At 43.8% G+C, this 16,715-nt stretch overlaps 1 protein-coding gene across 3 annotated transcripts in view; it reads left to right on the top strand.

The window, feature by feature from the left end:
• The window catches only part of ATXN1 (ataxin 1), a 322,925-nt gene that overhangs the window by 136,038 nt on the left and 170,172 nt on the right, over positions 1-16,715 (top strand). For all 3 annotated transcript variants that reach the window (XM_040432641.1, XM_040432638.1, XM_040432639.1), the window contains exon 3: positions 16,000-16,067. The gene's annotated coding sequence lies outside the window, so the exon portion shown is untranslated. The remainder of the gene's footprint in view (positions 1-15,999; positions 16,068-16,715) is intronic.

Here is a 16,715-nt window from a genome sequence, read left to right as displayed (position 1 = left end):
GGATATTTCAGAAAGACTGTAAAAATGGTTAAATTGGTTAAAATATCTTATAGGTGTAGTCTTTCCTCATTTTATTTCTTATACTTTTTCGACCATCTGTCATTACAGTAGGTTGGTCGCTGGGCTGTCTAAAGAAACTGAATATGGCCTATGATAAAATAATATATTTGCAATAAACCTACACAAAATAGCATGTACTGCATGCATATTCAGCTACATCTGGTAACACAAAAGTGTAAATGGTGAATATAACAGTCACAGTAACCTGTGATTATTCCTGTTTTACACGTTGTAACTGGATCCAGCATTTGTCATAACCTAGCGGGAGGGGAGGAACTGTATTACTAACATTATTATATGTACAGTAATAGTTCTCACACATAGAGTGCCTAATAGTCTGCATTATGCTGGAGCATCAGTGATTATAACACCTAGAGGGAATGGTAAAAGTTTTTTTATTGTATTGTTTTCTGCTGTTTATTCCATTTACACATATTCATTTCAATGAACCAAAGAGACGTGGACAAACAGGTATCCACTGTTACCAGGTATATACTCTTGCTATGTCATCCAGTGTAACGTCTTAACATCCTTACAGTTCCATTCTTTAGAAGGCCACCTTAGGGTACTTTCACACTGGCGTTATTCTTTTCCGGCATTGAGTTCCGTCCTAGGGGCTCAATACCGGAAAAGAACTGATCAGTTTTATCCTAATGCATTCTGAATGGAGAGCAATCCGTTCAGGATGCATCAGGACGTCTTCAGTTCAGTCTTTTTGACTTTTCAGGACAGACATAATAACGCAGCATGCTCTGTCCAAAAAGTACACTTGCCGGAATGCCGTATCCAGCATTTTTTCCCATTGAAATTCATTAATGCCGGATCCGGTCCCGAGTGTTCCAGTAAAACGGATCCGGCATTGCGGTCTGCGCATGCTCAGACCGCAAAAAATGTGAAAAAAATAAATGCCGGATCCGTTTTTCCGTATGACACTGGAGAGACGGATCCGGCATTTCAATGCATTTGTCATTCGGATCAGGATTTGCATACGTTTGTCATACGGATCAGTTTGAATACGTTTGCATGCCTGCCGGAATCCTCTGCCGCAAGTGTGAAAGTACCCTTAGCAATCAACTGATCACTGGATTTCCCAAGTCAATAAAATGGAACATAATTTATTTAAGGGCTTCTCTACATATATCATATTGAAATTATGTTCTCATCCTGTTGGATTACATACCATATGCATCCAAATAAAGCATTTTCTTCTTTTTCTTCTTACAACCTCATATTTTTGTTGATGAGAAGGGCATTGTATTTCTGGCCTAGACAAGTCCCCTTAGACAGTCCTGTAAAGTTTGAGTATGTGACCTAACTGATGAAAGACTTTGTCTAGCAATGCATTGTCCACCTCATGTTACCAATTATCTGATTCTTTTTGGGGCAATTTCACGATTACCTGCTACTTAGATATTTCTCATGGTTTTCTAGAGCTCTTTGCAGAACCTGTTATTCTCCAAATTGTCTTGAGTATGTTCAAATGCTGTCGATCAGATGGTTTCCGACTTAGAAATATCGAATGGGCACTGTTATTTCAACAACAAAAAAGAAGCAAAGATAATAAACTTTGTAATATACGTTATCACATAATAATGCATCTTTCTCTACTTATCAGCCTCTTCTTCTTCTCCCACCTGCCTCCTGCATTGATTATTCATCCTCATTTCACTGCTAAAACTCATCTTGAGAGGCCGAGACAAGAAGTATTCTTAGCTTCAGTAAGGAATCAGGTTATAGCTGCTTTCAATGAAAGTCTACAGAAAAGGGGTAGGAGGAGGAGGAAGTAGCTGCAGAGAGAAAGAGAGACACAGACACACACAGACCCTTGCTTCGAGCTCTTGTGTTTTTCTCACCCTGGACATAGCAACACTACTCAATACTTTTCTATCATGTCCTCTGTGCTGCTGTGGCTTCTTAGTGTATGTAAGATAGAGATAAGAATGTGTGATCTCTTCTTCTCTGTATACAGTTTATGGGAAACATCATTGCAGATAGTCCATGTCTACTCTGGAGCTATGCTCAGTAGCATACCACAGAGATAGACATGCTGATTCGGATGGTGTGTTCCTCATACGCTACAATTACAATTAAATTACTAAAAATACTTAAAGCGGTTGTCTGGGTTCAGATCTGAACCCGGAAATACACATATTTCCACACAGAGGCAGCCCCCCTAATATGAGCATCGGAGCATTTCATGTTGTGTACCTGGTTAAGGGGAGTGCTATTAATTGCACTGCTGGACTCTTCCTGAGCTCGCTCTACTGGGCTTGTTGTACTAAGTGGGATTTTGAATAAGTGGAGTTTAAAGAACCGGAGTTTAAGACAAGGAGCAAGAAACTAAGGTTTGTTAGATTTTTCTTGTGTATTGTTGGCTTGATTCTAGCTAGTCCTCCAACTACAGCAGACAGGGTCTAAATCTTAACTCATATTTAGTTTTCCTTCTTTACTGTTCATCCCCATCTAAACATGTGCTCCATGGACAATGCTACTAAGTGTGCGTCCTGTGCAATATGTGCATGCCTTGAAGAGCCATTCGAAGGTGAATACATTTTCACTAGATGCAAGCATGTTGCATATTTGGAAGCCCAGATCTTGGATCTAAATAAGCAGCTTGAAATACTTAGGGGCATTGTAAAACTGGAGAGAGGCTTAGACCTCACTGTGCAGGCACTGACTGGGGTCAGTCAAATGGAGGTGGGAGGAGGAGCGCAAGATCAGGACTATCAGGTCAGCAGTTGGGTTAATGTAGGAAGAAGGGGTAGAGGGAAAAGTGCCAGGGAGGCTAGTCCTGAGCTGGAACACCGTAGTAATTATGCCTATTTGGCTGATATTAGGGATGAAAACCCAGGGCCAGCAACACTGCAGCAGGTCATTTCTCCTAGCAACCAGGAGGATAACCGCTGCAGGAAGGATGGGAAAAGGAGTGCAGCAAAGGTCAGACAGATGCTGGTGGTAGGGGACTCTATTATTAGGAGGACAGACAGGGTCATCTGTTGCCGAGACCGTGGATACCGAACAGTGTGTTGTCTTCTGGATGCTCGGGTTCGGCATATTGCGGATCGGATTGACAGATTGTTGGGTGGGGCTGGGAAAGACCCGGCGGTCATGGTACACATGAGCACCAATGACAAAGTCAGGGAGAGATGTAAAGTCCTTAAAAATGATTTTAAGAAGTAGGAGAGAAGCTCAAGTCCAGGACCTCCAAGGTAGTGTTTTCAGAAATACTACCAGTGCCACGAGCGTCACCAGAGAGACAACGGGAGCTTAGGGAGTTAAATAAGTGGCTCAGAAGCTGGTGCAGGAAGGAAGGGTTTGGGTTCCTGGAGAACTGGTGCGACTTCTCGGTTACAGGCTCTACAGTAGGGATGAACTGCACCTTAATGGGTAGGGTGCAACTGCCCTGGGGGAAAAAATAGTTAGATGGCTGGAGGAGCTTTTAAACTAGGATCTGGGGGAAGGTGGGGGGTCACACTAATAAGGGGGTAGATAGTGTAGATAGGGAGTGGGATATAGGAGGGGACAGTGGGGATTTAGTGGGGGCTGGGGTTAGTGAGAAAAGTAGTGAGAAGACTGGGCAGAACTGTACTCCGATGAAAAATAGAACTGCTGGTAACAAGAACCTGTTACATACAAACATCAACCGAGGTAACCCAAAAATCCCAGATATTCACTTTACAGGTAATAGTAATTTAAAATGTATTTTCACAAATACCAGAAGTCTAGCTAGAAAAATCGGAGAGCTGGAGGCTATGGTACTAGAAGAACACATAGATGTAGTTGCTGTGGCTGAGAGATGGTTGGACTTTTCGCATGACTGGTCTGTAAATATTGAGGGTTTTACCCAACCTCTGCTACAACTTTTATTTTACATTTGTGCAGCCTAAATATCTGTGACATTTAGCGCAATTGTTTGCGACATTACCAGCGCTACATCTCCTGTATAACGTTTGCGCATCCTAAATATCAGTGACATTAATTCAGTGTATTTTTTTATTAGCCGCTGGTGACAGCGAAATTACTTGCGCTATATCTCCTGTATAATGTTTGTGCATCCTAAATATCAGTGACATTCAGTGTAATTTTTTATTAGCCGCTGGTGACAGCAACATTACTTGCGCTATACCTCCTGTGTAACGTTTGTGCATCCTGGTGAAACTGTGCCTGCTGCCAGAGCACAAGAAACACACTCATCCACGATACCTAGCTTCATGTCCCAGTTTGCAGGGCGGCGCAATACACCACTCTCGAAGTCAGACCAGTGCGACCAGGTGGTCGGTTGGATTGCAGCAGATAATGCTTCCAGTCAGTTAAGCACCCTGCCTTCCACAAAGTCCAGTCTCAGCAGCTAAGAGTCTGGTCAACAGAATCCTCACCCTGATACTCCTTCCTCCCACCATGGAGAGTCTTGGCAAACAAGTGATCCCACACTCGGATATTCCGAGGAGCTGTTTTCATCGCCATTCCTTGATTTGGGCCTCACCTCAAGCCCGCTTGAAGAGGGACATGAGGAGATATTGTGCTCTGATTCCCAAACTGTTGAGCATCTACAGTCACAAGATGATGACCGTGTGCAAGGGCAATTAGTGTTTCACAAAGTGGATGATGATGATGAGACACAGTTGCCAATAAGTCAACCACAATTAGTGTCTCAAGAGATTCATGATGAGGATGAGACACGGTTGTCAATAACTGTGTCAATAACTGAGGTTGTTATTAGGTCAACAAGTCAGGAGGATAACCAGAGTGAGGAAGTGGAAGAGGAGGTGGTGGACGATGAAGTCACTTTCCCAACCTGGGAAGGTAGCAAGCCGAGCGAGGACAGCAGTAACAGAGGGTGAGTGATCCGCAGCACCGCAACAGGCTGGAAGAGCACCCCATTGCGGCAATCTCCCTTGCCAAGGGGTAGGTGTTCAGCAGTCAGGCGTTTTTTTGAGGAAAGTGCGGACGATAAAAGAATTGTCATTTGCAACCTGTGCCGTACCAAAATGAGCAGGGACATTAACACTAGCAACCTCACCAGCACCAGCATGATCCGCCACATGGCATCAAAGCACTCTAATAGGTGAGCCGAACGCCTGGGTCCATAATCAGTGTCTGCGGGTCACACTACTACCTCCTGTTCTCATGTGTTACGTGCTGGCTAATCCCCTGTCCAAGACGCATGCCTCCCGCTATGCACCTGGACTTTCGCAAGCACCATCAGCTAGCACATCCACTTCTGTGTCCCAGCGCAGCGTACAGATGTCTATACCCCAGCCCTTTGAATGAAAGCGCAAATACCCAGCCACCCACCCACAGGCCATAGCACTAAATGTGCACCTTTCCAAATTGTTGGCCCTGGAAATGTTGCCATTTAGGCTTGTGGACACTGAGGCTTTCCGCAGCCTGATGGGGGTGGCCGTCCCGCATTACTCTGTCCCCAGCCAACAATATTTTTCACGGTTTGCAGTCCCAGCCTTACACCAGCATGTGTCCCATAACATCACCTGTGCTCTGACCAGTTATTGGGAAGGTCCACTTAACGACTGAAACATGGACAAGAGCTTTTGGCCAGGGACGCTACATTTCCCTGACTGCACACTGGGTGAACGTTGTGGAGGCCGGGAGCGAGTCGTACCCTGGGATGGCACAGGATTGCGGGCCCTACTTCCATCAGGGTTTCTGCCACCACCTACGTTAGTGGCTGCAACCTTCCTTCTCCTCCTCCGCCTCCTCCTTCACTTCCACCTCTGAATCATCATCTTGCAGCACCAGTCAGACATCAGTCAGTAGCTGGAAGCAGTGTAGCACTGCAGTGGGGAAGCGGCAACAGGCCGTGCTTAAACTGATCTGCTTAGGTGACAAACAGCACACCGCCGCAGAGCTGTGGCAGGGGATAAGGGAACAGACAGAGCTGTGGCTCTTGCCACTCAACCTACAACCAGGCATGGTTGTGTCTGATAATTGCCGTAATTTGGTGGCAGCTTTGGAGCTCGGCAAGCTCACACACATACCATGCCTAGCCCACATGTTCAACCTAGTGGTTTAGCGGTTTCTCAAAACCTACCCCAATTTGCCTGAGCTACTGGTGAAGATAGGCCGTGTGTGTGCCCATTTCCGCAAGTCATCGACAGTTTCCGTCGGTCTGACAACGCTGCAGCAGCGCTTGCAATTGCCAGGTCACCGACTGTTGTTCGACGTGAGCACGCGCTGGAACTCCACATTCCACATGTTGGCCAGGCTTTGTGAGCATCAGAGGGAATACCAGCTGCAACATGGTTGTCACCTTTCCAGTCAGTTTCCGCTCTTCACAAGCGATGAGTTGGCATGGATGTCTGACCTCTGTGAGGTTTTACACAACTTTGAGGAATCAACACAGTCGGTGAGTGACGATAACGCTATTATCAGCGTAATCATCCCACTTCTGTGTCTACTCAAATGCTCGCTGCTCATAATTAAGGCGGACGTTTTGCATGTGGAAGAGGTGGAAATGGGGGAAGACAGTACACAGGGTGATAGCCAGACCACCCTCAGTTCGTCTTCTCAGCGCGAATTGGATGATGAGGAGGAGGAGCAGGAGACGGTTGCCTCCGCTACAGAGGGTAGTACCCATGGAAGTGTAATTCCATCTGTTCAGCGTGGATGGATAGAAGAGGAGGAAGAGGATGAGGAGATTGAGAGTCATCCTCCTGATGACGACAGCGAAGTCTTGTCTGTTGGGACTCTGGCTCACATGGCTGACTTTATGTTAGGCTGCCTTTCGCGTAACCCTTGCGTTGTACGCATTTTGGCCAACACCGATTACTGGTTGTTCACCCTTCTTGACCCCCACTACAATGAGAACTTCTCATCTCTCATTCCTGTGGTGGAGAGGACGAGCAAAATGGTGCAATACCAGAAGGTCCTTGTGGAACAATTGCTCCAAACATTTCCAGCTGACAATGCTGGCTACAGAGTCCGTAGTTTCTTGGTCAACCGAGGAGGGGATACGAGGGGAACACACAGCAGTTCCAACAGAGGCAGGGCAACACTCTCCAAGGCCTGGGACAGTTTTATGACAACCCGCCAGGAACCCTCAACCTGATGCGCGGCCTAGTGTCACAAGGAGGGAAACATTTTGGAAGATGGTGAAGTAGTACGTAGCAGATCGTGTCAGCATCCTCAGTGATCCCTCTGTGCCTTACAACTATTGGGTGTCCAAGCTGGACATGTGGAACAAACTCTCACTGACTTCTCTACTCCACCAGAGGAAATCGGCTGAACATAAAGGCACTCTAAAAGTGGCTTTTAGGGTGTATTGAATACACTGTATTCCCATGCACCCCTTCCACTACTTAAAAGGGTATATGGTTCAATATCCCTTTTCTCGTCCTCCTCCTCCGCTGTTGCATGGCCGTCACCCATAATGTTTAAGAGGGTCACCAGCAGGCCCTCAACCATAATGTTTTTGAGGGTCACCAGCAGGCCCTCGCCCATAATGTTTTTTTTTTTTTTTTTTTTTTTTTTTTACTTTTTAAAAAGCTTTATTTTCAATTTAAGAAAATACAATATGAACAACACCAACAGTGGTGTAATATGGTACCGAGCACATACAGAGCATTTATGGTGTAGGCAGTGCAAGCATAAACATGTAACTGTTACAGTTCAGAATGTAGGAAACACAGCCTAATTATTCTGTTTATCACAATCAGCAAATGGCAGAAAAAAGAAAAGAAAAGAGAAAAGAAAAGAGAAAAAACAAACCATGGTTCCATGTGGATGGACACTACCATTTTTTATGGATGGGTGGGTTATAATATATATATAGATAATAATAATCCCGTGGCCAGAAACTTTTGAAGTAGCAGGACTGAAGGTTGCAAGGGTAATTTAGTATGACCTATAGATTTTATATACTTAGGATTATGATTGGTTTATAGCGGCAGAAGGGAACCTGTATTGTGTCCAAGGTGACCATGTTTTCATAAATTTCAGGTGCGATCTTGATTCCCATGAGGCTAGATCTTCAAATCGGTGCATTTGATCGACCTTAAGCCTCCACTGTTCCATTGTAGGAACAATTGTTTGTAGCCAATATTTGGGGATCAGTAAACGGGCTGCTAACAGGAGTTGCTTAAAAAGGTAGGAGGGAACTAAGGAAGTCTCTTTGTCAAAAAGAGTAAGCAGCGCCCCATATGGAGAGATGGCCACATTTGAAGAGCAAATCTGGTTGCATAATTTGAAGATCTCTTTCCACCATTTGTTAATGGGAGTACATGACCACCATATATGAAGGAAGGCACCTTCCTTCATATATGGTGGTCATGTACGCCCATAATGTTTTTGAGGGTCACTATCAGGCCCTTACCCATATTGTTTTATAAGGTCACCAGAAGGCGCTCGCCAATAACATTTTTGAGGGTCACCAGCAGGCCCTCGCCCATAATGTTTTTGAGGGTCACCAGCATCCCCTCGCTCCTATGGTCAGATCAGCAGCAGGCACTCGCCCCTAATGTTTTAGAGGGTCAGCTCAGCAGCAGACCCTCACCCCTAATGTTTTAGATGGTCAGATCAGCAGCAGGCCCTCGCCCCTAATGTTTTAGATGGTTAGATCAGCAGCAGGCACTCGCCCCTAATGTTTTAGAGGGACAGCTCAGCAGCAGGCCCTCGCCCCTAATGTTTTAGATGGTCACATCAGCAGCAGGCCCTCACCCCTAATGTTTTAGATGGTCAGATCAGCAGGCCCTTGCTCCAATAGTTTTTGACGGTCACCATCAGGCTATCAATCATAATTTTTCAAGGGTGCGTAGGATGCCCTCTTTTATGTGTAATAAAGGGAGTATTGTAGTGCCGGTTCCTTGTAATTTTTGGCAGCCCTTTCACTTTATATATACAGGAAAGAATTTTTCCTAACAATTTTTCCTCTAAAATCGATTTTATCTTTGGTTTTGTGCGTATTACAGTATTGTCAGTCTGTAAAAGTGGCGTACTACTCGGACAACATCGTTCCCAGCAGCCACCTGGGAGTCCAAGATGCATCCAGACATCCTCCCCATGCTGTTCCCAAACCATTTCAGTGGTGTTTCCATTAATTTCTGACCATTTTCTGTGAACCAGACACCCTCCCCTCTTCAGAGCAGGGGTTGTCTGGTTTAATGCTCTGGTTCTCCCATTGACTTCCATTGTGCTCGGGTGCTCTGTAGAGCACCCGAGCATCCCGAGGTGTTCTACCCGAGCACCCAAGCACTTTGGCGCTCAACCAACACTAATAGTTTGTAATTGGATTGAAAACTGGCTGAAGGATCATAGATTGAATAGCAGCATACAATGTCAATCAGCTGCTTCTAAGGCCACCAGGATATTGTTATGCATTAAGCGAGGCATGGACTCGCGGGGCAGGGATGTAATATTACCAGTTTACAAAGCGTTGGTACGGCCTCATCTGGAGTATGCAGTTCAGTTCTGGGCACCAGTCCATAAAAAGGACGCTCTGCAGCTGGAAATAGTGTAGAGCAGAGTGACTAAACTGATAAGGGACATGGAGGGTCTTAGTTTTGAAGAAAAATTAAAATAATTAAATTTATTTAGTCTTAAGAAGAGACGTCTAAGGGGGCACATGATTAACCTATACAAAAATATAAATGGGCCATACAAAAAATACAGTGAAAAACTGTTCCATGTAAAACGCCCTCAAAAGACAAAGGGGCACTGCATCTGACTGGAGATGAAAAAGTTCAGTCTCCAGAAGCGTCAAAGCTTCTTTACTGTAAGAACTGTGAATCTGTGGAATAGACTTCCTCAGGATGTTGTCACAGCAGTAGTGATGAACGGCAGTGGCAATATTCGAATTTGCGATACTTCGCGAATATTCGTCATAAATTCACGAATTCGAGAATTTTCAATAATTTTCTTGATTGCGAAAATCGGCAATGTAATATGCGCTTATTGCGCATGCAAAACAGGCGTGGGTCACTTTTGCTCCATTTTTCAAGCTGCTAGAAGTTTCTCCTGCTCTCCCCTCCCTCCTGCTGAGAGAAAACTAAGGAGAAAACTGCCAATCATCAGTATGTAGGCAGAGAGAGAGAACAAGCTCATGAATGGCCATGACTCTTCACACACAGCCATGACTCTTTCCCAGGCCCAGGCTGGGATGATTATATAGCAAGTTCCCAGTAATTGTAGCTCATTAGTGACACATCGCTGAAATCAGCTCATATGTGACTACTTTATGCTACCCTCAGTAAGGACAGCATAAAGTTTATGACAGGTTTAAAGTGCTAACGTTTACTGTTTATACACAAAACCGTAGTCAAACTATATGGAAGTTATTATGCCTTTGGATGTTTTTAGATTTTTTGAACCCCTTTCTCATTCATATGTTCCTCGGTAATAAGTTTTGATACATGAAGCTGTATTTGTTGTGTAGTCTGTAGTTGTTTTAGTTTGCAGGTTTGAACTCAAGTGAATATCATGTAACACTACAATATAAATACATAAAGGGAATCAACTTTTAAATACATAAAGGGAATCAACTCGGTAAAGGAAGAGAGCATATTTAAAAGAAGAAAAACTACCACAAGAGGACACAGTTTTAAATTAGAGGGGCAAAGGTTTAAAAGTAATATAAGGAAGTATTACTTTACTGAGAGAGTAGTGGATGCATGGAATAGCCTTCCTGCAGAAGTGGTAGCTGCAAATACAGTGAAGGGGTTTAAGCATGCATGGGATAGGCATAAGGCCATCCTTCATATAAGATAGGGCCGGGGGCTATCCATAGTATTCAGTATATTGGGCAGACTAGATGGGCCAAATGGTTCTTATCTGCCGACACATTCTATGTTTCTATGTTTCTATGTTTCTATATACTCAAATAACATTTTATTACATTGTTGCTGTATTTTTGCATGCATTACCTTATTTTTCCTGTACAAAGTGTGGCAATATCCGAGTGTCCTCACTTCCTCTTTTTTGACTGACACTCTTTTTTAAAATCAAGTGCTGCCTCTGTCACGTCACAAATTAGAAGCCGTAGCTATGTCACCTACGGATTAGCACTTACACCTCTGGTTGAACAGCTGTTGCTGAGGTAAGTTGAATGGATGAGTTCCTTCTCACTTTAAAGTCAGCTTTTGCATACAGTAATTTCTGTATGAGATTTGAACCTGAAAGGATTAATATTCAGTGACAAAGTGTTCACAGGCATCTGATTTCAGATGAAACCATTTCATTATTTTTTCAAAAATATCTTTTGTTTTTACAAAGCAGCCATATAAAAAGTCCATACTTAGATACCTATACAGATGTATGACCAAATTATTGAACATTAGATAGATACCACAGTGCCCCATAAATAGAGAAGGTAGCAGAGGAGCCATTCTGGTCCTTATGGTTAGCCAAAGCACTTAGCCTACAGGACAGCTCATGCCTGATCATCATTCTGGCAGATGTGCCATACGAATTTGCCTCCTCCTTGGTGCAGTTCATCAAGCTTCTGAGGGCCACTTGTAGTTCCTGGGCCCCCTGGTAGGCATCACTGGTATTGTCACGCTTCGGTGTGGGAGGGAAACACCACACCGAGCATAAGAGGGAAGGGTGGAACAGGGAATCAGGCCTGAGAACTAGGGAAGAAAGATGGACACCTCTTAGTAAAACCCTAACCAAAATCCTGACTGACTACCAGTATGAACAGACCAAAGAGGTAGGTGTGTTCATAGACAGGAATACCTAGAGTCCTATCTAGCCCTATAGGACCCTGGTACTAATGGCAGGGGCGAGACTACCTGTTCCTCCAAAAGGAAGGACGAACAGGAATCTCCTTCAGGCCTAATACAAACAATAGGGAAATGTAACACACAGAACCCAAACAAAATACAAAAAGGGAAAGGAAAGACTTAACTTCAAAGGAGCAATGGAAGCACCAGGAACTCCGCCGAGATCCACACACCGGCTATCCACAATTGAAACTGAAGCTATAAACCGCACAACATTGCGGGATAAGCAACAATAAATAAGGAAGGTTAAATGACCACATTAGCAACACCTGAGGCAAGGGGTGTGGCCATTACCAGAAACAACACAGACGCCTACTGATCCACAAGGAAAACCTGTCAGATCAAACCACATGTTGCCAGTCTCACCGATCTCCTGCCACCTGTCGTGGGAACGTCCGTGACAGGCATAGAATATATACCATTGGGTGTTCTTCCTTTTGAGGTTACAATGCTAACTTGAAAGGTCTTACAGACACGCTTCAATGGTTGATTTGCACAGCATTACCCAGAATGCAAAGCTTTGTTTTGTGGTGAGGTTGGTGTAGGAGGTCTGTCTAGGATGCATATATTTCTCATCAATGTGAAGGTTAACATTTGTTAGTCATAGACCTTACAGTGGTTTAGATGAAATGTAATAGAACAGTGTGAAGATAATTTGGTGCTATAAACATGTTACCTGAAACTTTATCTACTTGCATTTCATCCTACATACAACCAGTATGCATTCTGTACTGTTCTTGTAGCTTATATTTTCATTTAGCATACCTCCAAGGGGGCTTGGTTTGTGTGTCTGTGTGTATTTGTGTTGTAGGGGCAGTACGTGCTACAGGAGAAGAAACTTAACCTGGGAGTTTCCCGCAAAAGTGAAGTCTTCTATGCTTGTGACTGCAAAGTTCATTTCTCTAATGGGTCTAATGTGTAGCTCCATAGTGAAACCCCTTTAAAGAAAACTTGTTGCATAGAAAATGCTGTTGTATAGAGTAGTAATAGACTTCTGTGGACACCTAGTGTACCACTTTATGCCTCGGATTTTGTACTAATTTCATATGAGCTGGACATTAAAAAAAAGTTGCTGCATGCTTCATTGAATTCTGTATTAGAGGGGTTATCCCATGACTAATGTAAAAAATGAAAACCAGACATCATATAGTCCATGACAATCTCTTTCTAACAAAGCTAGAACCAGTCCTGTACACATGGATCCAGAGATCTCCCCATTCATTGCTCTGCTAGATTTATATCAAGCTGGCATCTTAAGGGGAGTGTCTTTTCTGCTGCAGCTAAGTGGGCGTGTCCATGCTCTCCCTATCACAGCTCAGGAGGCAGTACAAGGATAAAACTGAGCATGTGCGGCCATCTCAGTGAGCAGGACAAAGAAATACGAAACAAAAGCTATACAGATAAATTTTATTGAATAACTCAGTGGCTATGCTACATTTTTAAATATATGCAATTACAAAAGAATTCAGATCCAGGTGCTGGTTTGAAAACTGTAGAATATTTTTTGGTGGGACAACCCCTTTAAGGAGATACTTTCTCTGAAAGCATCACTTTTAAGGAAAATATCTCTGACATTTGGCACTGCACATACGGCGGCATGTGGAGTCTCTGTCTTGTGTATGGGCCTGCAAGGTGGAATGTCACTTTAAGGAGAACAGCAATACCTGGAGACATTTACATTAATGGGGCAATATGAGCGCTGCCTGACAGCTATAATGTGGGAGTTAGATTTTTATGGTTACACAGATAGCTGCATCCATTACAGTAATTGCATTCTGTGCTTACAAACAGGAGGTGTTTGTTGTTTAGTCGAAGTATAACATTTTAGCTACTCCGAAATGACTGATGTCAGTGGCCCCGCATCTTTCCAAACATCGGGGCTCAGATGTCTTCGCAACAGAAAGTTATAAGTGAAGTTAGATAGTCACCATGATAAATAAATGCTATCAAACCATCACCACCGTTAGTGATTTGCCTATATGGATTTGGATGTTTTCATCTAGGGGAATTTACTAATCTTCTATGAAAGTTCGAGTTTTAGGGCAAAATCTTCTACTTTTCTCCCTTTTGTAAACCAAAAAACTGGCACATATTTCACCTAATATCTATGCAAGTTCCTTACTGGTGGAGATTTCATTTTCTGGTACACTGACCTTCCAAAGTTGCATTGCACCCAGTGCACCCAGTCTTAATAAATTCCTCCCATTATTTTTGAGCTTTCCATCTGATGCATAAGGGCAAATTCACATCAACACCAGTCATTTCCATTGTTCTTTTTTTTCTTTTTTTGTAGAAGCAGAACAATGAAAAGTGGAAGTGACAGATCTGGCCAATGGCATAGCATGGGCTGCCAGCTATGGACCCACCCCTGTGGACCCTTTTTTCACTGGCAGAGGTGATCAGGGTCTGCTAAAACCCATCAGCCCTGCTCTGCTCCCCAAGTCCACTACAGGAAGTGGCATAGCCACTACCTCTGTTCACTGCATAGAGCTAATTGAGTGCTGTGCACCCAAGGAGAAGTCAGGGTGCACAGCACCAGCGTTTCTGTCTTCTCCTCAGGATCTCTGGCTGTCAGTGGCAGCTAGATTTCAGGAACAGGAGCTTTAATCCTACGCTGTACAAGTACAGTGCTCAAGATTAAAGCCCAGCATCAAGTGCTGTGCATGTATAGCACTTGACCATTGTGGAGTTAATAAGGGGGTTTGTTACTGTGGAGGCCTTAATGAAGCATGCACAGCAGCCCTATAGGAATTTTACTACTACTACACTGAGTAGTACTAGTAAAATTCTCATGGGTCTGCTGTGCAGACACCACTTAAGGCCACATAGTAATAATGCTCCATTATGAAGCTAGTTCCGATCCCATTTCAGGCCCCATGTGGCCCACTTCCCTGTCCACTGGTGCCCCCGCAAACAAAAAAATGACCTTGCTTCAGGGCCTCTATGCTGACCGAGCAGTACTCAGGAAACAAGAACTGTGTGCTACTGTTGGCTGCGGTGCTGCAGGTAGTTTCCCTTGAGGAGATGGGGCCAACGAAAGAACCAGGCAAGCGCTCTGATGACTTGTACTCCTGGCTCTCTCGTAGGCTCTCTCCCCAGTCCAAATCACCAAAATTAATTTTGAACACAGATCAGATCCTTCAAATTAACCAGACCCCAGTCCAGTCTTTTAAAGTTAATTACAACCCCAGACCAGACCCATAAATAAATCAGACCCCAGAGCAGACAAACAAAAGGAAAAATATACGCTCGCTACTTCCAGGCCCCACCGCACACAATGCCCTAACTCTGGCTAGAATTAGGACCTTGTGTACCAGGTCCTGGCAGTAGCTCTGCTCCTGATACACTTCTCTCCTCCAGTGCATCTATGGTGGCAGGTCTACAGGGTCTGGACAGCTGGCATCCCCAGACTAGATTTGGACTAATACAGACATATCAGGAGAGATGACCGGTTCTTCTTTAAAGTGGCATAGTACTTTCAAGAAACTTTTGATATGTTGTAGGGACATATCAAAGGCTTAGAGCGCTCAGCTTCCCACTGATCTCTAGAATGAGTGGAGAGAAGCTCATGCATTTGCACTCTATCTCCTCGTTACACGAGATGGGCGCAAGACGGGTCCATAGACTTTCTCTTGAGTCCATCTCCCTTCCTGTCATGCAGCGAGGAGAGAAAGCATGATATGCATGCGCTTCTCTCCCCTCGTTCCAAAGATCAGTGGAGTCCCAGCGCTCAGACCCCCACAGATCTAAACTGTTGATATGTCCTACTCCCTACAACATATCAAAAATCTGTTCAAAAACTGTGCCACCTTAAGTAATTTTATGTTTTCAGTCAAATTATATATACTTATTTGTCTTACTTACCTAGGCTCTGACACAGCAAACTTGACCTGAATTCTGGCTATTGTCAATGAAGTATTTCTACTACATATGTACAGGAAGACACCTACTTACTACAACATGACCACTGGACAGACTGCATGACTGAATGCAGAACTAAGTAGGATGGTTGTTCTTGTTTTCAGACATCATGATCATTTTTCCACTCACAACAAGAGTCCCTCAGAATCTCATTGTGTGAGTCTAGTAGGATGTTTTAGGCGCCTCTTGTGCCTTACATTTAGGCACAACTGTACTTTTCAAAGCTTGATCTGTATAATTTGTATGCTCAAGCCACTAAAGTCAAGGTTTATTTCATGTTTTACAGTCTTGTGACAGTGGTAGACAAGCCTCGTAAATTACTTATTCCCAGTGATGCCAAGAATACAGAGACTGGTAAGTGTGATTTGAATATTTGCATGTGCATTTTTGGTTGCCAAATGATCTGACCATGCTTTAGGTGGAGGGAAGGAATGGAGGAGGGAAGGAAAGGATGGAGGGAAGACACATGTAAAATCCAAGAAAGCAGTCTACATTCCTACATCTTATAGTCACTGGCTGCTATCTGGAGGTTTTGTTTCAGCAGTAGAACACCCCACCTTCTCTACATTACTCAATGTCTGGGATATACAGTACATTATTATTCATACAGGTCATCAACATTAATATATAACTGAGTCTATTTGAAGGTTGAGTAAGGTTACTAGTACTTTGCTTTAGTTATTGTATACTGATTTTAGTGACATTATGCTTCCTTCTCTAAATGAACACCCAATATCAGACAGTAGTGTATTGTGGTAGCTCAGATGATAGTGAGAAAGACGTCATACCACCTGACCACTAAGTGCAGATAAACCACAAGCGTAGTCCAAGTAGAAAAAGAGCATTTTCAATTCAGCTTTTGGCAGGATTGGAGATGTAAAAAGTAATACAAAGCTATTGTCACAGATACGTTGTATTTAATGCAGTTGAGGGTGGAGAACCCCAAAGCATACTGGACAAACGGTTTGGTTTATACAACAGGAAAATGTGCCGGCACATACT

This window comes from Bufo bufo, chromosome 5 (assembly GCF_905171765.1).
Source record: "Bufo bufo chromosome 5, aBufBuf1.1, whole genome shotgun sequence".
Classification (NCBI taxonomy): Eukaryota; Metazoa; Chordata; class Amphibia; order Anura; family Bufonidae; genus Bufo; species Bufo bufo.
This window is presented reverse-complemented; position numbering and strand designations above follow the sequence as displayed.